Source organism: Danio rerio, chromosome 7 (genome assembly GCF_049306965.1).
Source record: "Danio rerio strain Tuebingen ecotype United States chromosome 7, GRCz12tu, whole genome shotgun sequence".
NCBI lineage: Eukaryota > Metazoa > Chordata > Actinopteri > Cypriniformes > Danionidae > Danio > Danio rerio.
The window spans coordinates 1,570,001-1,575,908 of record NC_133182.1 but is presented as its reverse complement, the minus strand read 5'-3'; the positions used below and the strand labels follow the sequence as shown (position 1 = coordinate 1,575,908).

The window sequence follows — 5,908 nt, the reverse complement described above, 5'->3', positions numbered from 1 at the left end:
ACAGCTGATTTACACCTGATTAATGATTTCCTTTAACCAGCTGAACCGTTTCTAAACACATTCATGACGGAAACGTCAGTCACACTTTACAGAAGTGTTCCATTAGTTAATATGAGTGAGTGTACACTACCTGACAAAAGTCGTGTTGCCTATCCAAGTTTTAGGAACACTAAATAATATCTGGACTTCTTGTTGATGATTTGGTGTCAGAAGTGTCTCTATGAAAGGTGAAGGCCTCTGGATTTTGCTTATTTGAGCTCATGATCATGTCTTGATGTTGACTGATTTGATGAGGACAGTGCGCTCTGACTCTGCTCAGACTAAAGTCTCATCACTGAACAGAAATAATGTCCAGTATAGAATATAAAGTCCTGCTGCAGTGGAGACAGAATGAATATTGTGTCTGACTCCATCATGAGCTTGGAGGACTGCATCCATACATCTCTGACATGACTCACATCACTGATTAATAAAGTCATCTGGAATGAAGAAGAAAGCTTCAGCAGGATCCCAGAGTTCATCAAGAGTCTTTGTGTTCATCTGCAACGCCTCCTCCTTCATCAGCTCAATAATGTTGATGTCTGGTGACTGGGCTGGCCAATCCTGGAGCAGCTTTGCTTTCAGGAGGTTTGATGTGGAGGCTGAAGTATGAGCAGGAGCGCTATCCTGCTGGAGAATTGTCCCTCTCCTGTGGTTTGTAATGTAATGGGCAGCACAGATGTGTTGATACCTCAGGCTGTTGATGTTGTAGATCTCTCACACGTCCCCATACTGAATGAACACCAAACCATGATTTCTCCTTTATTAAACTTGACTGATTTCTGTGAGAATCTTGGCTCCATGCTGGTTCCAGTTGGTCTTCTGCAGTATTGGTGATGATTGATTGGGATCAACAGATGATTCAGCAGAGAAATCCACCTTCTGACACTTTTACACACGATCAACTAGAAGTCCAGTTATTATCTGCTGCTCTTACAACTTGGATTCATGACAAGACTTTTGTCAGGTAGTGTGTTTACTGACATAAACAATGAACAACACTTATCATTTATAATTTATTAATCTTTGTCAGTTATGTATACTATCAGTTATATAGTTAGTTAGTTCATGTGAACTCAAAGCACAACTTTGGGTTTGATTAATGCATGATTAAATGTTAAATTATGATTAGTAAGCGTATTGTTCATTATCAGTTCATGTTAGTGATTACTTTACTAAAACCTTACTGCAAAGTGTGAATGAAAACATTGTTTATGTTCATATTTATTATAATATTATTATTAGTTATTATTATATTTTAATTTTGAACTTGGGCGAAGCAGTGGCGCAGTAGGTAGTGCTGTCGCCTCACAGCAAGAAGGTTGCTGGTTCGAGCCTCGGCTCAGTTTGCGTTTCTGTGTGGAGTTTGCATGTTCTCCCTGCCTTCGTGTGGGTTTCCTCCGGGTGCTCCGGTTTCCCCCACAGTCCAAACACATGTGGTACAGGTGAATTGGGTAGGCTAAATTGTCCGTAGTGCATGAGTGCGTGGATGTTTCCCAGAGATGGGTTGTGGCTGGAAGGGCATCAGCTGCGTAAAAACGTGCTGGATAAGTTGGCGGTTCATTCCGCTGTGGCGATCCCGGATTAATAAAGGGACTAAGCCGACAAGAAAATGAAATGAATTTCGAACTTTATGACTGCTATTTGCACATTTTCTTGATCAGACCCTGTGATAGTTATTAAATGGTATCAGCAAACAGCCGTCTATTAGTTATGAAATAAAGACTGTTAGATTTCTGCCATGAACACAAACCATGCGTTAACTCTTTCCCTGCTGTTCAGGAGGTTAATTAAGAGTGTTTATACGGCAATCTGTGTCTTAGCTATATTACAGGAGGGGAAGCCCTAACTCATGTCCTGAGTGAAGTACAGGACGTCACATGCTTTAGGGAGGGAAATTTGAGAAGTGTGGGTAAAAATTATGTTTAAAAGATAGATATTTGGCTTAATCCTTAATGTTACTATACCAGAGCTCACCACAGCCAAACGATCCACCTTCATCCATCTGCACAATATTAGAAATTAGTTTTACACGCACACACAGAGGTGAAATGTTGAACATTTTTCATATAACCTATCAGCATTTAGGTGGATATAAACCATAAACACATGAAGATAAAATAAAAAGTTTATTTTTGTTTGAAAGCGGAGGGTTGGTTCTTTATTTTGTTATATAGTATGATCATATATTCCTGGCTCAAAATATTCTGAGGGCTGTCAAATTCAGGTGAAAATCATCAAAAACAGCCACCACTATAGCTGCTCCCTCAAATAGTGCACTATTAAGGGTGTAAAGCTGCAGTCACATTGGAGTTTGAGCATGCGATATTCTGTCGTGCGGCGCTGCGAAAAAGGGGTGGATTAAACAAGATGATTAGACATTTTAAAAAGCAAACAATTGCTCCATGTTGTACATTTCTGTCCAGAGAGGTCATGTTTTAATCGCCGATTGGTCTTATGAGGTCAAGTGATGCGATTTCGCAGGTCAGAGTTCACCAAGCTTGAACTTTGCACCGCAGCAACCTGCGAAACTTGACGCATGACCTTGCGTTTCCGGTCTGACGCATTCGCGTGCGTATGAATGGAAGTCTATGGGAGGAAAAGCCCAGTGTGATCGCAGCTTAAGTTGGTGATTTCGGATACAACACAGGTGTGAACAGCCCCATAAAGCCTGCTTTTCACCTGTCAGACAGATTTGCATAATGATGTGAGGTTTTGCACCTGCCTCTCCTCATCATGCAAAATCACCGATTGACTGTAAAGGAGATGTAATGAAGCAGATCCACTGAAAACTGCAGCGATGCTCCATCACTGAGCATTATGTCAGTAGGCCTGACAGACGACTCTGAGACAGAAGTAAACCCTACAGCTAAACAAAATGAGAAAATCCTCATTATTAGCATGTTTAAATATCATAAAGGAGATCTGAACATCAGTAGTCATGTTTTATATGTAGTTCAGTGTGTGTGTTTGTGCTTAAAGGAGACCTATTTTGCCCTCTCAGTTGTAAATTAAGTCTCTAACATGCCTCGTGTGTGTGTGAGTTTGAGTTTGAGCTGAGAATAGCACACAGATAATGTTCTCTAGCTCTCTGACACTGACCATTTCAGGTTTAGATCCTAATTGTGGCACTTAATGGCACTTTTTGGTTTTCTCTAGACTGAGGATTCAACAGTGAATCACAGTTGCTTTAAATGACTGAAGCTCCTTCAATCTGAGCCTGTGCTGTGTGTGTCTGAACAGCAGATGCCAGTGTTTGACGGCTGTAGATTTGCTTTCTGTCACACTGATGGTGGTCTGAAGAATGTGAATGTGTGTTTACACTAGGACTGCACAACACACTGAAAAATGATCATTATTTTGATTATAGTTTATGAGCAGTTCCAACATTATGGATGTGACATCCAAAAAACTCAAAACATAAATCAGAAGAGGAAGTGTATGTTAACATTATATTAAAACACGTTTATATTTTCCAAAACTGTGAACCACAGAGTTATTGGATCAGAAAAATATCAGTCTGTAAACATTGTTTATATTTTAAATGGGGGAAATAAATTTGGATTTGACCAAAGACGTTTACAGTTTTACAGTAATACAACACACTTTGTGGAAATTCTGTGAATTAAACTGCACAACCCAAAAGAAGTAATGCTGATCAAAAGGACAGGAGTCGGCTCGCTATTGAACAAGCATGATTGACTTTATTTCATTTGACATTGTTATTTATTTAATTATTTGGTATATATGAGTATGAAGCTTCATTATGGATGTGACGGATGTGAAATTGCCACTTGTGTGACTTTGGTAAATCTAATATAATAGTTTGAAAACGCTGACTGAGACATGTTTGAGTGTTTGTACATTGTAAAATACAAGCCCAATCTAAAACTTAGAGTTTCACTATTTTGGTGTTTTCCTAGCAAGGTTGACATTTTCATGGAATTGCTCATATGCAATATTCATATCACAGATTAATTGTGCTTTCATTTGTTTAGTTTGCCTAGTTAGCACAGTTCGTTTGGTGTATGTGAATCCAGCAATCGTGCTCAAATCCACACAGAATCGATTGGTCCGTGATCGCCTTAATGAGGTAGTCTTGGCTCGATTGCAACGGACTTTGGAGCGGATCGAAAGTAGTGAAAAAAACAAAACAAGCTAACAAACCAGGCTACATCATCACAGTATATTTGTCACCGACTCGGTCCCAGTCATTCCCTCTCTGGCGAGCAGAGGTCATCATCACCGGACTATTGACATTACTTCATCCTCACCCATTCAGACACTGATTACTGCACACCTGAGACACATTACCTAATCACACTTTTGTTTTGGAACGTGTCTCGTTTACCCAGTTAGCGCGGTTTGTTTGGCATATGTGAACAGGGTAATCGCGCTCTGTTCCGCGCCAAAGTAATCGCTCCGAGATCGCTGGAATGAGGTGGTCTTGGCTCAATTGAAACGAACCCTGGAGCGGATCGATTGCAGTGAGAAAGCGATCCGATCCGAGCTCGGTTATATCACAGTGTTTTATGGATATGTAATAGGCTTACGGCTATATGAAGAGAGAATTATGAGTAGGGCGGGAAGTTTCGCGAGTCTCCGGATGCCCGCAAACGAGTGATGATCTCCCGGTAATCTCGCGTCTCCCTCCCGGTCCTCAAATAGGCATCGTCGCGCACCCTTCTCACCCCTCCCCACCGCATCTCTCCTCAGACACGTCACGCGCGCACCCTGTCAATCACCACCAAACCACCACCTCTCCTGACAGCTGAGCGGGACGCTGCAAAATAAACCCTGACACTCTGACCAATGTGAGGAGAGTTTACTCGCACGTGACTTGTTTTAGCTCTTTTGGTCCGATTAGAAACTTTGCAGTGTGAAAGTGAACCGCTCCAAGAGCAAAGAGCAACAATGTAACAATTATAATCTCTGTTTCAGAACAACTGAATCCATTCACAGGTGTGAAAGCAGCCTCACACACATAAGCAGCTCTCACACACACTCCAGTGCGAAGTCTTGTTTTGCCCTGCTGACATTTCTGAGCGTTATACATCCTTGCCTGATCTCCTGTTGCCAACCCGGACTGTTTCTTGAGATTGTATTGCCTGCCGCCTGTATAGAACCTTGCTTTGTGTCACCGACTCTGATCCCTGACCCAGGCCTGCTACATCGACATATGAACGCCAGCCGCCAGCCTATCGACCTTATAAGCCTTTGATGTATGCGAGTCCATACACCAGTGCATACTGTGTGTTTATTATTAAACTGTTTAATAAACGTACTGCAAATGGATCCCTCTGTGTCAGACCCTCCGTTACAGTATTATGGATATGCAGTGGGCGTAAATTTGGCTATATGAAGAGAGAATGATGAGTAATGTCATTCCTACCGGTAAATCGTCACCTTGGAATTATAAGGTTCTCTCTGCGTTCTGAATGATTTTGAGATTATGAGCTTCAAAGTTTTTGCATTCCACATAACAAGCAGTGTGTGTGTGTGTAACATTTGTTTTTTAAATAAAAAAAGTCTTAATGTAAACAACTCATAAAGAACATCCTATCCCTGCTGAAAATCCAGCTTAAACCAGCCTAGGCTGGTTGGTTGGTTTTAGCTGGTTGACCAGGCTGGAAATGGCCAAAATATAGCTGGTTTTGGCTGGACTCCTAGCCTGGCTAGGCTGGTCAAGCTAGTTTTAGCTGGTCATCTCCCAGCCTGACCAGCTAAGACCAGGCTGGAAATAGCTGGAAATCAGCCTGGAAATGGCCAAAACCCCTCTAAAACCAGGCTGGTCGACCAGCTAAAACCAGCCAACCAGCCTAGGCTGGTTTAAGCTGGATTTTTTCTGTCGGGATAATGTAAATTAAGT

The 5,908-nt window shown here is 41.6% G+C and overlaps 2 protein-coding genes across 3 annotated transcripts in view; both read left to right on the top strand.

Annotated features, from left to right (window-relative positions):
- si:cabz01076231.1 overlaps window positions 1–5,908 on the top strand; it is a 758,238-nt gene that overhangs the window by 285,056 nt on the left and 467,274 nt on the right. The window lies entirely within an intron of this gene.
- The window catches only part of LOC141375234 (C-type lectin domain family 10 member A-like), a 146,724-nt gene that overhangs the window by 89,080 nt on the left and 51,736 nt on the right, over window positions 1–5,908 (top strand). The gene's annotated exons all lie outside the window — the stretch shown is intronic.